This window comes from Dermacentor albipictus, chromosome 10 (assembly GCF_038994185.2).
Source record: "Dermacentor albipictus isolate Rhodes 1998 colony chromosome 10, USDA_Dalb.pri_finalv2, whole genome shotgun sequence".
Lineage (NCBI taxonomy): Eukaryota > Metazoa > Arthropoda > Arachnida > Ixodida > Ixodidae > Dermacentor > Dermacentor albipictus.
In genome coordinates, this window is record NC_091830.1 from 22,400,940 (window position 1) to 22,419,302 (window position 18,363).

Consider the following 18,363-nt stretch of genomic DNA (forward strand, 5'->3'; position numbering starts at 1 on the left):
AACGTCGTTTTACTAACTAGAATAATAACTACATAAGCTAGCAAACCATAGTTACAAATTACCGACAATATTTCCGAAGTAGTAACTAACGAAGCAAGCTGAACTATGTAAACACACAGATAACTAACGTAACTATTGCACTAAAGAATTCATCCTTAATGTTAAAATAAGCAAGGTAACTAATGAACGTAATACAGAATTACTAACTCAACTCTCTGAATAAATAATCTAACAAGGCTAACTAAAACACTCAACTAAACCATTTAATACTGAGTTAACTAATCTAACTAAAGGAAATAATAACTGACCGAAATATCGTTATACATACCAACCTTATTAAGTTATCGAACCGAGAATTATAATTGACTATCCTGTCAAATACATCTGACTAAATAGCCTGACAAAGCTAATCAAACTAAAGAAAAATGGTAGCCAACTAATTTTCTAAACTATCTATCTCAACTACTTATATGATAAAATCACAAAGTAAACGTAAACCTTGCTGAACCGAATTCTGGGGTTTTACCAGCCAACAGTATGATTTGATTATGAGGCACGGCGCATTGTGGGGGGCGGCGGAATAATTTTGACCACCAGTAAATTTCTAACCTGTTTCCACGCCGACCACGGCCGCTTTTCCAACTCAACCCCTCAAGAAACAGCCGCCGCAGGCATGATTTCATTTCGGACCTCGAGCTTAGCAGGGTAACACCATTGCTGCTAAATGGCCACGGCGGTTACCAAACTTACTAACCAAATGTTGGTAATTTATCCAAGTAAGTAACTATATAGCACTGTAGAGACAACTGACGAACACATTTTGTTCTTGGACTGGTACTGGGGATGGGGGGTGGGAGGGTTCACGTAAATTACAGAATGCTGCCGTGTACGATTTAAGCCCAAACGCAACGTTTGGTTTGGTAAACTGTTTTCCAAAAGTTCCCGTTGCAGGTTAGTCTGCTAACCTACCCAAACAAATATGGGACAGGCGCCTTTCCTAATGAATTATTTGCATGATGGTGCAGCCCAACCATCTTGTGCGGCAGACTAATCACCTTCCACATACGGCAGCACCTCTGGTGCCACTTTCTGTCCCTATATAATGTTTTCGGGGATGTTTGGTCAACAGGTAAAATGCACAGATGGATGCTCATTTCCGTCTTATTTTTACAAATTTTGATATCTTAGCTTAAAGAATAGAAGGTGATTTCAAAGTTGTTTACAAATATGTTAGCGAGAGTAGGTTTGCCCGCATTGCCTGTTAGATTTTCAGACGATGCAGAAGGACTACCTTGAATAATATGTCCGCCTTCTCAGGATTGCTTGCCTTAACGACTCAGCGTTACATCTGGCTCCGTAGGTCACGTCGTGGCCCCATTACTGTTGCCTCTCTCAGATTATTTCATTTGTTAATCTGTTTTGTTTAAATCAAGTATGATGTATTACATGTGATGTACTTTATATTGTACTTTTCGTTCATACCACAGTTGTAAGCGTGCCTACGGGTCAATAGATTTCCTTGTCAGCTGATCGGCGATTACGCTGCTGAAGTGGCAGTTATTTAACTGTTAAAGCGACAAGGTATAATAACCTCTGCAATAATATATCAGCGTTCTACGGCTACTTCCCTCGCAAGAATGTCCGTATGGCTGGATCTAACACGCAACGTGATGCGCTCCATGGGTGTTGAAGGTGTCGAGTATGCCTTATGACTACTGCGATTTATGGTTATATATCGTAGTATTCTAGAGGAAATAAAAGTTATCAAGGTTAGTAGCAGAATAATAAGAATAATTGCGACGAAATTATTCAAGCCTAAGAGAGATTTCTTAAAACTAATGATGTGGAAAGAAGCCTAATCAATACTAATGAATAGCATAGACATATAAGCAATTGATACAATAAAAATATTTGTTGTTGAATATTTGTGTTGAATGTGGCTAAATCTTTATTTCGATTGACTAACCTTTAATTGATTAAAGCTTATCACGCTTAATAATGACAACACGGATAATTTAAGCCTAATTTATGCTGAAACATTTGTCTGACAATGGCTAATTAGGATATCTTAACGATAATCAAGATGACCTACGTATAGTTAAAATTAAGTACGGTTACAATGCTTAAGTGTTATCAGGATTCATAAGGGTGATTCGTTCAAGCGAATTATTACGTTACTGAACGCTATTTCGCAATTTTTGCGGTTACAATAATTTCACCCAGTATGATTATTTCCGACTAATAAGATTCCCTAATCGAGTAATAGCAACAGGGCATTTAAGTACACACAACAAACTGCGTCATCTCGCACCCAGTGAGCCGCAGTGCGTCGTTACCCGGCCGCCCAATCAATCATTCGTTGCATGAGTGCAGGATGAGCGACTGGATATGGCGCTTGGGCGTTATATGACAAGTCCCAGCAAAGAATTTCTGAACGATTCCCTTTTAAAGTAGTGATTTGCGTACTGCGTGGTTCTTCTTGTGGTCAAATTGTTTGGACTAATCTCGGAAAATTTCGGACGTGAGTTACTTGAAGTTGGAGCCTTGAACCCACTCCTCCCGAAATCGGGACCGTCAAACTTCGGGAAAGATTCCTAGTCTGTCTCGTAGTGTTCCCGAAATGTGCTGACGGGACCATAGGACATGATTGATGTCAGAATAGACTGTGCGCTGCTCGTGCTCCGCATTTACCTCGTAACCTCCGTCAGTGGTGCGTAATACCTGGTCAAATTACATTTGTTGGTGAGTACTACCCTTACGTAAGATTCGCTTAAACTACGTGAAGCAGAGGAAGAGGTTCCTTCTCGCAGCCTTGAGAGAAAAATTTAGTTCACGTCTTTTATGTTTCTTGGTCGTGTGCCATAGGGCCGCAGTTGCTTGGATACACAGGAGCACGGTTCTTTCTTGGTAGCGTAGTCCGATAAGCGTGTCCTTTGATTTATCTCCAATTCGTTGTGTCCATAGATCCATGCGCTGGTATGTTTGGGTGCCGGGTTATGCCGGGCTATGGTACGGAAAGTAGCTTGCATGGATGCAGCTAAATAATTCTCTCGGATAGCGTGTGGATTTAAAACATATTCACAGATGTTATGAACTTTGTTACACGAGACGTCTTTAATCGTGTGCGGAAAGAACTTAAACATTGTTTAAATGTGTATACAGCAACAAATGGAGACCACATCGAACAGCATTGAAGACGTATGAAACTTGGATTGTTCTCCTTTTTTTTTTGGTTAAGATTCCACATTTCTCTCTTGTCTGGTTGCATTCCTCTGACTGATAAAATGTGCACCAGGACTTTACGGACTCAATGTATGCTGACGCTGCATGTCGGTAAAAAAAAAAAAAAAAACGTAGGTTGGGTGCAATAGCCGCGGTAAGAGCGAACGTTCAGAAAGGAGATAAAGTAAGCCTTCTGCCACAAGCTTGGAGGCAAAAGAAGTTTTCAGCGTCATAGAGACGTTTTTAAAGAGCGAAAAAAACATGTTTCGAGGAGCGCCTCCTCTTAACAGGAAGCTTTAGGTCAGATGCCCCTATCTAAATACATGTAAACGGAGAATTCATTTTTCTCGGCAACCACTGCACCAAAGTTGACAAGGTTTCTTGCATTTTAAATAAAAACTGAAAATCTAGTGAATGTTGGTTTTGAATTGTTGATTTAGGTCGCCAGGTGTTTATTAAAGATTAGAAAAAAATGTAAATTTTCAGAAAATGAAACTATCAAGTTTCATCTCATAAACTAAGCTATGAAACGTGACATCACACATATGTGAACTTCATCTTATAGTACATCTAAAGCGGACACTATTGATATGTTACAGATGAATGTCAAAAAATCTAGTAATACGAAAATACATTTTTCGCAGAACCCTTGTACACATCAAAATGATTTCACGTAAGATGCAAATTAACAAACAAAACTTGTTCGCTTTGAATGATCTAATGGATGCTATTTACAGAACCACAATATCTGTTCTTGATGCATGGCCAAAATTTGTAAACTTTGTGATCCTATATTTTTTGCGAACTTTCGAGATTTTGAAAATTCGTTTACCGAAATTCAAGTTGTAAATCAAGATTCCGCTTCCAGCAGTGACTATAGTTGACCTTTTTTTCTCAAATGCAACAAATTCCATTAAAATCGGGGCAGGGGTTATTTCATAAAAACACTCTTGCGTTTTACATGTACTTCAATAAGCGGCGCCGGAGTTGGGCTCGAGCTAAAGCTTCCTCTTACGGGCAATAATCGAGCGCCTGGAACCCTCTCCCAGCGACACTTCAAAGCGTGGTCACCCTAAAGAATGGTACATTATCTCGGCGTGACACGTACCCTGACCACCCTAATCTTCTCCAAGTTTACCATCATACCTGCGCTCCACAGTTTTTCCAGAGCTTCACGACGCCCCAACCGCTGGCCGCCTTGGTGTTACTCGGACACTAGACCACGTGAGCCGTCACATTTATTTAGCGTCGGTACTTTCGAGTTGCGCAAGGCTGCGTTCGCAGTTCCCTTTTGTCTTCTGAATCTTTGTAGGCTTGTCATAACGGATGTACTTGATATTTCCTTCAGGCGACTGCTTGTACGAAAAAATGGGACGTTCTTAGGCTTTCGTAATTATGAACCTTGTTAGATTGGTCTGTTAAAAAAAATATGAGGAGAAACAGCAAGCTACGCCAATATTTTCATAAAGTGCAACCAATAACTAGAGGAATTTCAAAAGAAATACCACGTTAAGCTGGGCCAGCGGATTGCACTTGCGCAACCGCAAATGTTTGAATCTTTTTTTTTTTGAGCGTTGGCTATAAACCAGTATAAGTGCAAGAATGCTAGCTTTTGTTCTTTCTGGCAACCTTCTTTTGTAATTTTCTATCAAGCAACTTCTTCTTTCTAAAAATTTCTTAACTTTCCTTTCAGGCGACGCCAGCTTTACGTACAGAAATTTGTTTTTGTGCCATCATAGATTTTTGGCAGTGCCTGCTCTACCTCGATTATGAGCTGAAAAAAAAATAATTGCGCCCCGATACACAGTAAGCGAAGAATTAACGTGAGCATTCTTGTGCATCGTTTCTTTTTTTAGTTTTTTCTACCAAGAAGAACGTCAGTAAGCGACATGCGCCACGCGATCTATGACCTCACCATGACGTTATCAATTTAATTGATGTTGCCGAGTTATCTTTCACCCCACGTGTTTATATTTACTCTTTTTTTTTCGCCAGAGTTGCTTGTCTGGATCCTGAGACAAGTATTAAAAAATCGCACTGGTTATATGATGGACGCCACAGCGGAGGGCTATAGAATGAATAATTTCCACCATATGGATATTCTTATTTTTTAAATACATAACATTTTGGCGGTGACTTCTTTAGGTGGCGCCGATTACTCCTTATCACATATAAAATGAATACATCACAATGAATGAACGATCCAGCCAGCATTGAACAAAAGAAAGGTACCACGAAGGAGGATGTGAGACTTCAGGTTACTTAAATAGACAAAAGGCAGCTCACAAGAGAGGCCACATAAAACAGATTAGAATGTAAACTCACATCACGTGTATGTACTGAAGATGGAAAACACGAAGTTACGTCCCAGAGAGGCATGGGGGTTCAGGCACAAAGGGGAACATGAACATGAACAACGACGCGGCGTACGTGACAGTCCTCGCAGTCACCTTCCACGTGGATTCAAGTTGCCGCTGCTAGGAGTCGAACCCGCGATCTAATGCAATGCAGCAGGACGGCACAGCAACTCAGTCATGGTGGTAGATAAATGTATACGTAGCCTCAAGGGCACAATCTGCATTTCCAAATGGATCTATTGTTTCAGTTAAGTGTTCCCGCTAAATACGCTTTCCCGGGTGGCGTGTCGCAATCACAGGAGTACCGAAAACGCTTGGACAAAAAGCTGAATGTGAACAAGGTTATCTCGCACGCGTGTATGGCGAAGGCGATTCGTTGGGCAGACTGCACAGGGACTATGCTGAGTGCTCTAAGAGCTTCCCACTAGGCGGCACTTCGAGTCCCAGACGCCCACAGTGTGCCTAAGGTGGAAATATAATTGCCAAACGGCCCATTGAGATTGCTCAATGCAGTTTGCTCAATGCTGTTTAACTGGTCCTGAGACTTCGCTTAAGTAATCACTCAGCTTCAAGTACACGACGAAAAAGAGACGAGAGCACTCGCGTACGGACAACGGTGTTATCAGCTGATTCAACGAAGCGACAATCACGGCGCACTTTCAATTTGATTACCGCTATCAGACGAGTACACGTAATCCAACATGCGTTAAGAGAAAAGTAAGCTTACAGATTCGTCGCATTGAGCGCTTGCTAAATACCGAATAAGAGCATCGAAAAGTAGCCCATTATAGGGAGAGTTGGATAAATCCATAGAGTAGCTAACCAAACAGCAGAGCTAAGAAATGAAGATTTAGGTTAAGTGCGAAAGTAAGGATGATGTAAAGAAATCAATGAAGCTTGGCAATGTTTGCTAAAGCAGCAAACTGCTGGTTGTTCAACACTGTGCTATACCAGTTCCGACCAAATCACTCTGCGATGTCTGTCAGCTTTCACGGATGTTCGTCGACAAGGTGAAGCTGGTAATCTATATGCACCAAATATAGCGAGACAGCCATAAACTTTCAGCCAGGCTAGTCCTGTTGGCATTGAAAGGCGCTCGGTACCCTGTCAATAAAACATGTCACCGGCTTTCAGGAAGTTGCACATGTTAATGACCGGAGCTAAGGTGTCACATGCCTTATACGCACGGAAGTAAGATGCCGAAGTTTTATTATTCTTGGGGAAACAAACGGATCGATGGATGGAAGAACCTTATTGAGAGTCGTCAGATACGCCATTATTGCGCAGCGGCCTGCTATACCGTTGGGACGGGCAGGCCGATCCTGGCCGCCGCACGGTGGGTTCTTTGGATGGACCAGATTTGGTCCTCGTAGCCAAGGCTTCGCTGTGAGGTATGCCATCTTGACTGGTCTTCTTGATCTGTGCCTCGTAACGAGGGGCATCGCCCAAGTATATGTTCAAGGTAGGCTGAATCGCCTCATTGAGGGCAGGTAATGCTAGCATACGTGTCTGGATAGCTCGAGTGTAATAAAAATTAGTTGGGGTATATCTCTGTCTGCAAATGTCTGAGGGCGTTTGTCTGCGCTTTGGTCAGTGCCTTGTGCGGGAGCGGAGGAACCGTCCTATTAAAGTAAAATTGTTGCGTGACACCATTGCGCGTGGTGGGAGAATATTTGTTAAAATTGTAGGGATTTAAGTGTGTGTGTGTGTGTGTGAAAACATTTATTGGAATGAGGTCCGGAGGCTCGACTTCTTAAGTCAAGGCGGGCCGCTCTCACGTTGGCACTGTCAGGCCAAGCCTTTCAGCGTCATCATGGGCCCTCTGGACGGCCCTTAGTTGGTGCTGAAATAATGGGCTTTGAATCCTTTTCTCCCACTGTGTCCATTCTTCAGTGAGGTGGGGGAGAGTCGCGGGGCACCCTGCCAGTATATGTCTGATTCCAATGATGCCATTACAATCGTTGCAGTCCATCCTGATCTCCCTCTCTGGATATATTTTCTTGATGGTGTACGGTGTGGGATATGTACCTGTTTGCAATGAGCGCAGTGAGACTACCTGAGCCCTGTTCAGTTTTGAATGTGGCAACGGGAATGGCCTGCGTCCTAAATAGTAGTGTTTGGTAATGTCATTGTATGTTATTAAATGATCTCTAGATTCCCTGGCTTGATGGTGAACGGCTCGGTTGTGACTGCTACGGTTAGCAAGTCCTCGTGCCAAGTGATGAGCAACCTCATTGAGGTTTATCCGAGTCTCGTCCACTTTTCCCATATGCGCAGAAAACCATCGGATTTCAGTTCTCATAATCCCAATGTTTTCAAAAAGTTTCGTTGCAACACCAGCTAGGTAGCCTTTATCAAAACACTTTATAGCGGATTTCGAATCACTGTAAATGCAGGCCCACTTATTACTCCTGATGGCTAGAGCAATTGCCACTTGTTCCGCGACCATGGGGTCCTTGGTAAAAATAGTGATAGCATCTTGCACCTTCCCTTGAAAATTTGAGACAATGGCCGTATATGCTTCTTTACCTTTCACCCAGGCTGCATCAACTACAGCTGCCAATTGGTTCTGCTGTTCTATTTCCTGCAAGAGTGCTTTAGCTCTTGCCTTTCTCCTTTCGACATTATATTCTGGATGCATGTTTCTGGGGAGAGGGTTGGTTCTGATCTTGTTCCTAACGTCAGTCCTTAATTCTACTTCAGCCTCTATTGGGCTCCTTGATGTATTCAGTTCTGCACCTATTGCCTGTAATATGGTCCTGCCAGCTCGTGATCTTGTCAATCTTTCGTGTTGCGCTAGCTGTTGAGCTTCCGTGATTTCTTTTATTGTGTTGTGCACCCCTAGACTCATGAGTCTGTCAGTTGCAGCGTTACTGGGTATTCCTAGGGCCACTTTAACGAGCTTCCTGAGCATCACATTAAGTTTGTTAAGTTCTGCCTGCTTCCATTTGAATAATCCAGCCACATAAGTGAAGTGACAGAGAGCAAAGGCGTGTATTAGCCTCAATGCGCTGTCCTCTCCTACGCCTCTGTGTCTATTGGTAATTCTCCTTAGTAACCCAATGACTTCATCTGTTTTATTCGAGATATGTTGTATTGTTCTATAGTTAGCATTGTTTCCTATAGCGACAACTATAGTGCCAAAACAACTTTCTCATTATGAGGCACGCCTTAGGGGAGGATTCCGGAAATTCTGACGACCTGGGGATACTTAACGTGCACCTAAATATAAACACAGGGGTGTTTTCGCATTTCGGCTCCATCAAAATGCGGCCGCCATGGTCGGGATTCGACCCCGCGACGTCGTGCTCAGCAGCCCAACAGCATAGCCACTGTGCAACCACGGCGGGTGGACCATCTTTGTTGTAGAGTGTCGTGGGCTGGGGGGATTCTCCATGGGCACGGAATGTGATATCTCGTGCCTTGGAGTGGGTTAGCTCATTTAGGTTGGTGAGCCCCTTTTCAAAGGAACCCATATCTGTTAGAAACCACGCTATGTCTGTAAAATAAACAGTAACAAAAACATCTGCTGTATCTACAAAAGCAGCCAGGCACCTTGAAAATTTTGGGCCTCTCATTTAAAACGCCGCTTGTGAGCAGATATTTTTTTCTTTTTTTTCGTGTCTTTCATAAAAAATGAAGTTCAGTAGCTGTGATCACTTAGTGTCGTGTTCACAGCAATCACACGATTGTGTGCAAGTGTGTTTTCGGCAAACAGAAATATATACATGTTGCTTTGAGAAGTGGCGATGCTTGTTTCAGAACATTCCTCATAAAGTTTAATTAATTAGAGTTTAGCATTTTACGTGCCATAGCTGAATAGCTAGGGTGGTGGCATGTTATGCTGGAGATTACATTTCTACTTGGATTTATATGCACTATCAAGAATTCCGGGTGATCAAAATTATTGCTACATTCTCCGCTGTGTTCGTGCCACCAACATTAATGAAACCCCGATAGTCACACTTAAGCCGGAGCACCTCACTATGGCATTCTTCATAATGCGGTGGTGGTTTTAGCACGTCTTACCCCGGAATTTATCACCGATAAATACTGCCGTTTCCTCTGTTAGTTAAGACAAAACGAAAAATATTAAGCAAATGAAAAAACAATATGGCCGACTGGCTGTGGGACTACCGTAATTCTGTGCATTTCGGCCACATGAGGCTGAAGACTGCGGCATCTGCTCTTGTGTATAGTTGAGTGTTTATTAGTAGAACAACGCTTAATATATAGCGTTCCATGATAAGCAAATATTTGTCATGACAGCCTTTGGAAACTTTCTAACAAGTTGCCCAAAATCTAACACATATCTTGAAATTGGTAACGTTACACTACCCTCAATGGTACGTTAGTTAACATATTGAGTTTCCCACTGAAATTATTAGGGGCAATTCTGGCGCAACGGTTGTTTAACTACCATTGATATGATGGTAAGTAGATGGATTTGTCTGATCTCCACGTGACCAATCCAACGCACATGCAATGTCCTGTGCGTCATCCATCCGGAACTGAATTTTGCAGGAGTCAGCAATAACATACAAGTGTTCGTGTGGCATTCTGGGCCAGTCAGCGGCGAGGCCAGGCTCCCGTGGCTTTGGCTTTGGTAGAAGGCCGATCCGCGTGACCACAGCCGATCCGCATGACCGAGGTCGATGACCTCGTCTCCAGGAAGCGGTTCTGAATTGAGAACCGGTTCTTGACGTGCAACCACTTACGAGCTAAACATATAAAAAAAGATAAAGTCACATCACTTCAAGCCACTTACAGGAAACACCGAGGTAGCGAAGAATGCGATGTACGTTTCTCGCGGCACAAATTCACTTAACGAATGACCGCCGAGGGTTTCCCAAGCACCAAATCGCTTTATTACAGTGTAAAAAGTGAACAGGCAATAAACGGACACGTCCTAAGGATCCATCTTTCCAGAAAAACAAAACTGATAGCGAATATATAACAGTGCGAACGTAGGCGTGATGGTTGATCTCATTTAATAGACTGGCGACGAAGCAGCCGATTCGTACGCAGCTCACGAGAGCCTACCTTGCTTTGTTGAAGCACCCGCCGGGAAACACCGGAACGCAGCCAGTTTTACGTCAGCAGAGCAGTGTTACTGCTGGAGCCCATGCGTCGTTAACCGACCGTGTCTTTGCGCTGTAATCAAATTAGCTTCAAGCCACCGAGCCTGAATGAAATGAGCCAACTGCGCTTTATGCGGGTAAACACGGCAAATTTACCTGCGGCGCTTAACGCGACTTGCGCGCCTGCTTTTCTAATGAGTGGGTAGCGGCGTAGACAGCGTATTTGCAAATTCCCTTGTTTCTTCATTGGTGAAGGTATAGCCGTCCTCTCTAACCGAGCGTTTGTATTTTCCGTTCTGTACCGGGGACCGTTTGTGTGGGAGTTCCTCATATTTCGAAAGCCCGAAGAGTACTAGTACCGCCGTTTACGTGGGAGGTTGTTATGCAACGTACTTTGTGCCGCATGACTTTAAATAATCTCTTCTTATTTTGTTGCTCAATGTTCACTTAGCGCTGGGTACAGGTGGCTGACGGAGTGATGCAATTCGGACCGGCAAGCCCTTGGTGTAATGACTGTGAATCAAAGTCTGCTTTTTTTTTTGCAGGAGAGAACACTTCGCCAAGAATACGTGTAGTCAGCCTCACAACGTGGGACACCACTGAATGCGGCGGTGATGCTGTGATTTCTTCGATTTGCAAAAAGGTTGGACAACGGACTCCTTTGGCGTAAGCGCATTTTCGAAGGAAAGTCCAATAACCCATGCAGGCTTTTACTAGTTTGTTGTCAAAGAACAATGTGCTATAGCAAGATCAGCATCCCTCACGTACTGCTTCACAATAAAGGGTTCGAAGTACAATGAGTAACAAAATAAATAAATAAATTGCAGACATTTGATTTACACGTTTCTCTAATCACTATTTTAACATTATCACTGTGGGCTGGCACAGAGGGCTTCGTCACTCTTTATCAGGCTCAATAAATAAAGGAATGCATTTATTAGAATAAGCTCGCATTTGGGCCAAAACATCGGCCTATATCCTAAGCCATAAATAAATAAATAAAGAGACAAAAATAAAGAAAACAAATAAACATACACAAATGAATAAAAAATTATGTTGCTTTTTCACTAGGCCCTGCCAATATCTACTCAACACCTTTACACCACGATGAACACACTTCTCCTCAGCGCTCTTTCTGACCAGTAGTACACTATTTCAACGATTTGATTATTGCACATAAGTTAATGCTTAATCGTCATCGCACTGGCACTAACTGAGGTCTTCCAGTTTTGTACGGACGCTTCTGTAGTGTCGAAGGAGTCATGTAATCTAAGGTAAGTGAAGAGACAAGCCACGCTTTTCTAAAAAAAAACAGTTAACATGAAGATGCGCAGCGCAATATCAAGGAAAACAGTATGAAGACATCTAACACAGCTTGCCTTACCGTCCGACTCTAAATTTTATCAAATCTCGACTCAAGGACAAATGATTATGATGGTAACGGCGACGATTTTTAATGGCACCGCCTCTGAGAAGGGCTGATTACAGATACTCGCCTAACATGCATGATCTAATGAAATTGTACTTTATGTAAAGCATTCTGGCATATTGCATATCTTCATCCTGTGAAGCCACCTACCCTTGTGACGACACTGCCCCCCCCCCTCTTAGTTATTTTATAACGCACCTGTTAGGCGTCCATTCCGGTGTCGAGCATAGGCGTTGGCGTCGGCGTAACCGAAGGAACGAGCACAGCGAAAGATGAAATCGAACGCGGAACGCAACGGGGGTATGAAATCGGCGAGGAGGAAAGCGCAGAGGTGGGTGCGATGGGACCGTGCGGCGGAAAGCGGAGGAGGGTACGGAGAAAGCGCGAGATAAAAAGTGTAGTGCGGCAACGATGAGTACGAGATGGCGCCACAGCAGCTCGCGTCCAGAGGGAGTTCTGTCGGCCGCGGCTGCTGTGAATCGCCCCCACGCGTCACCCACGCGCTGGCTCTCGGCATCTCCATATTAGTGAGGCAGTTGCGCCACACTTCTTTCCATTTGCAGCGTGCCGCACGAGACACATTGTCCGTGACAGCCAATATATCACGCAAGAAAAACGCTATAGAGCTGCGCTCCAATTTCGTATTAGGGATTAGGAAATCATAGGTGAATTTTTTTTCTTTTCTTTCACGAAATAGTCTAAGCGTCTTTTGCTTAGCTTTACCGCAGACAGTCGGGGCCGTCATTCACCTTCAACCCCGTCACCCACAGATACCAATCGTGGAAGGCGGTTGTCCTGAGTGAGCTAAGCGAGCGGGCTTAATTACTTGCGTAAACCTGTTCACTTAAACGCGAAGAGTGACATTTGGATTCACACCGGCGTTCAACGTGAAGTTCCAGAGAAAGGGAGTTGCTTCAACAAAAGCAAGCTTCTTCAAACTTCTCTGCTGAGACTGCAAGTCACCGAGATCATTGGAAGGCTGAAGTGTGCTTCACGAAGAACAGCCACTAGCCAAGCTTTACCAGAGTCATTTGGTTGCACGCAATTTCGTGCACGGCAGTGCTTTCACCTAATCGCACCTCCAAAGAGCGTCACAATATTGACTTCGTTGGTTGCACAAGAGCAGACGTTACGACAAATTTAGGAGCACAGACTATTGTAGCAAACTTAATTACTTGCTTGGCAAAGGCCGCTAGCGAATAGATTAAATTGCGCACTGAGATTGCTTACGCCGGCACGAAGCGTTTACAGGAACGCTTTCCACGTGAGTTTCCTGCTTTGCGCACACTTTATTTATTTATTTATTTATTTATTTATTTATTTATTTATTTATTTATTTATTTATTTATTTATTTTTCTCAATGGAGTATTGCGTGAGGGGGGAATACAAGGAATTAGCAAAAAGGAAGCAGTACAATGAAATTATACATGGTTAGCGAGTAAACATGAAAGAACAAATATCTTATAATGTAAATAAGGCGATAAATTTAACAAAACGACTGTGTGAAGAAGCAAAAAAGGAGTACCGAAAAATTATACCAATGATAGCTGGTGAAGATGAAAGGACAAGTCTCTAACAGTGTTAACGCAATACAAAACCAATAAACAAACAAACAACTATACAACTTCGCCAGAGATTATTACTTAGGTACGCAGTAAGGTTAGTTGTGATGTAATATGGAAATAATATACATAAGCGTGCTTTGAAGGATACAGGGTCAAGAATGTCAGCTATGTCGTTTGGTAGGTTATTCCAATGCTGAATGGTGCGTGGTAAGGCGGAGGAATTTAAAGCATTGGTTCGGACAACGATACGCTGGAAATTGAGAAGATTATGCAGACGGCAAGATGTACGAGATGGATGAGTGAGTGGCAGGGTGGACGGGCGCGTGCTGTGGACTATTTCGTAAAACAGACAGAGCAATGCTATGGTTCTTCGCTGTTCAGAAGATGAGAGGGATAAGGATGACTTAATGCTATTCACGCTAGAGTCGCGGTGATAACTTCTGACAATGAAGTGGTCGGCGTGGTTTTGGACACTCGTTGCACTCCTACGCCTTTGAGCGTTTGCGTCGCGATATTGCCTGTTGTAAATGTAACGCAATCAAAATGCTACGCTGCTTTTTTGGTCGTATTCACTGAATAAAAGAACCCTTTGGCACAATGTAGGCTCATGAACTGGGCCTGCTCTTGCCCAAGTGATCACCTTTCCTTTGCATTTCAATGCCTGCATGGTTAATGCGGTGTCTGCGAAATGAGATGGCAGCATTGGTGTTACTGAAAATTTTGTGGCCTTCTCTTCCCAACTGTTTCATTTTTTTATTCCAACGTTCCCCGCCCCCTGCCTGCAGGGTAACTAACCAGACCCGTTCCTGGTTAACATTCCTTCAAACCTTCTCTATTGTTCTCACATTCTGTTCTTAACCTTCGAAGCTTTTCGGTGAAAAAAAAGTTAGAGACAACCACCTGAATTATTCTGTATCCCTCATGACAGCATTGCGATGACCGCAAAAATTAGGATGTTTCGCCTGGAACAAATAAAGATTGACTGAAAAACACCCAATAAACATTGGCTTAAAACAGGCAGGCCGTGAAATTTATGCTTGCCAGCGGTTAGTCATGCCTAAATTTATTTACCCTAATCCAGAGGCAAAGCTTCTTTTATTTGTAGATGAGTCATCTATAGATTTCGTTTGTAGGCTAGTCAGCGGTAGGTCTGGTTGCCACAAGCCCATTTATCTCGAGGTTTGTTCAACTGTCAGTAATTAACACTTGCATGGATCTACAAACAGTTTTATTTATACATTATAACCGATTATTACACTCTTTTATTGCGCCATTGAATATATTTCCTGGTCATGTCGTCAGGGAGTATGATTCTATACCTAAAGTGGATACTTGTTGCTGAAACACATATTGTGCGAACGGTTGATATCCATCTTGTCGTTCAGTGTATTGTTTAGTTATAATTATGTGTATGTGCATATGCTGGGCCTTCATTCTCTTGGGTTCATTCTCCCTTTCAGCTAATTGTTCGTTACCCAATGTAACATTTGGTGCATTATCTAACTCCACTAATGAATGTCAATAGACGTATTATAGAACAATGTGCTACCTTCATGCCTTTAGGAGTATAATAAAGAAATTCGAGGACGCTTAAGCTTCGCTTTTACGTGTGGAACGCGATAGAATTCAAAGATCACCGACTGCTTCTCGTGCTTTCAGGCAATTGCCGCTTATGTGACTACAATGTTTACTGGGAAATACTGGCGGCGAACGCTATGCGCGAAGGCGAGCTTTCTAGTAGAAACATGACCTCTTGCGTGTGCTGATGAATGGAAAAAGGGGTTTCTGTTTCAGTTTAACAAATTTGTGCTTTCTAGCATATTCGAATTACAATCCGACGCTATCATGTCTTTAGGTTTTGTGTGAGTCCTACTTCACGAATTTTCTGGCGCATTGTACTTTGACAAGTTCAATGATTTCGGTAAACCCTATGAGCCAGGCGGAGGGCCTGCTTGGTTCGGGATGCGTGATTCGGGACGCGTGCTTATGGAGGATTTTTCTTTCACGGACACTCCCCCGATGCCGACGCCTACATCGGATTTTCTGTGACACGGGACCCTTATTGCTATCGCGTTAATAGTCATGAATTAGATGGTAACATTAATCAAGAGACGTTGAAGGTAACATTACTTGAAGAAAAATGGCCCTGCTAGTTTCATTGCTGAAGCATTCTTGGCTTTGAACAAAACATCACCTGGCTAGACACCAGTGTGCCACCAAACACATACGTGGATAAAATTAGAAATGTTAATGCGCGCCGAACGTGCGCCCACACATTAACACACACGCATACAAACACGCATAGATAGACGAATCCAAACATATATGCGTACCCAGAATAACACATACACACACGCATACACATGCCCACTTGCTTGCACACATACGCACATGCTCATACACAAATGTATACAAAAATATACCCGCTCAGGCACACAAAAAGAAAGCAAACGTTACATGTAGCATGCTTAGTAACCTTCTGGCACAGTCGACAAACACTGTTGTTCGCATGACGTACTTCTGGGTGAACAAACGCAGAAAAACATAATCGGGATTGCTAGCGATTAAATTAGGATAGAGTCAGGTATCAACGCGCTCCTGCGCACTTTGAAGGAAATTTAACAAAAATAAGAATAAGAAAGAAATGAATAACTGGAACAACTAGTAAACATTTTGCATTGCCCGAAACCGCTGACGCCAGCTACTATTTGAGATCACCCGAGGCAAACAATACCGGAATCCAGCAGCTGAAAGTTCGGAACAGAGTCGGGAAATAAAGGGGTCTAAGAATGACGAACGCCAGGCCCACAGTGAATTGCAAGTGGGAGCGCGGATAAACAAGATGCCCGACAGCACTGGAGGGTGGGATGGTTTCCATGGTGACACCTCAATATGTGCCGTCTTGGTAAACAGGCATGATTTAGTAGGCGGGGCTGCTGAAACGTCAGTGTTTAAATTAGCCTCTTCACTATATTTTTTGCTACGTTGCGATTTTGCATTGTTTGTTGCTCTAGAAAAAAGAATTGGGTGGCAAATCGAACTCATTACCTCGTACTTGGCAGCGCTGCGCCGTAACTACTGAGCCACCACGAAGGGTAGATTTTTATTTCGTCCTAGTTAGGTTTATTTAGGTCATAAATTGCTTACTAAATCATGGCCTCATACTTTGGTTGCCTGGTTGCCGTGGAATGTATATGAGGGAAGAAGAATATAATACAAAAGTGAAGTAAGTAGTCTGCGAGACGTCTATAAGTTGCCTGTGTGTATTCTTTGTAAGGGTTGGACACTGAGCCAATTTTGCGCAATGGGGGCTTTCTACATTCAGCTCCTGAAAGGGCGCCGGCTGTAGTTCTTTCAATATAGCAGTTTTTCAGTGAGGTGTGCTCACTTCAACTTTCTGGACACGCCATATAAAGGAATTGGGTATAGTGCAGGATATTGGATGTTTAAGTTCAGTTCTAGCTTTAAATGAATGGTCGGGTATTTCGCAGTCCTTAGCCTACCCACCATGGGAAATTTCGCAAGCACGAGCGGCAGCTCCAATCTGCCCGATTCCTAGGTCTTTCTTGTTTTTTAACATTACCACTTGTTGCTGAGGTACCCGATTTTGACTTCTTGCCGTAGAAAAGAAGCAGTAACAGACATAAAGAAACGACTGCTTAGGGAAGAAATTTTGAGAATCGTAGGCCTCTCTTGATATCAGAGCAACGTATATTGGTGCCTAACGGGAGCATCTCCGCATAAACGCTAAGAGGGAGACATTTAGCAGATTTCTACGACTTACGATGAGGCTGTTTCTGTATCGACGAGTGCAACACTGATACGAAAATAAAATAAACGTTCCCGGAAGACGCGATTGTAACGCAAGATAAATTTAGTCACAGCCACTTTATTGATCCTCGAATCAAAAACTGCTGTGGTGGACACTGCAGCATTGTAACCTAAATATACCATGGCTGAGTGGAGAAGTAAAGTTCTCGCGACTTCCGTACTCGTAAAACATTTATTGTGCGCTAGCTAGTCATGTCAGCAATTTGTGCGTTTGCGTGCGTGCGTGCGCGCGCGCGCGCGCGTGTGCGTGTGCGTGTGCGTGCGCGTGCGCGTGTGCGTGTGCGTGCGCGTGCGCGTGCGTGCGTGCGTGCGTGCGTGTGTGTGTGTGTGTGTGTGTGTGTGTGTGTGTGTGTGTGTGTGTGTGTGTGTGTGTGTGTGTGTGTGTGTGTGTGTGTGTGTGTGTGTGTGTGTGCTCGAGTAGTGGGGTTTCTGAAAGTTTTATCCACGCAGCAAACATAATATCCCTCCCTCAGATGAACAGGTTAGGAAGAAACAGTGAGCGATGCCAAATAATGGCACGCCAGGCAGGAAGCCACGAAGCGCAGTTAAAACCTGCAGCCTATACATATCGATTGCGTCTATAGCGAAACTAACACAGCTGGCGCAAGTTGAAACGGGACCTTGCTTGTGCCTCACAGGACCCCACGCTCTTTTAATGCCTCATGTGATTCATGATTTTCGCTCTTCTATATCCCATACTACATATCTATCCCCTTTGTTACTTTCTTACTTGGTGACCTCAATAAAGGCATACAGTCAACCCGCCGTTGTCAGGATTTTATTACTGAAGTGAAAACTATATTTACGACAGCTTAGGGATAAGAGGCATGCAACGTTATATCAAAAATTCTCCAGTGAAGTAAATACCATTGTATCG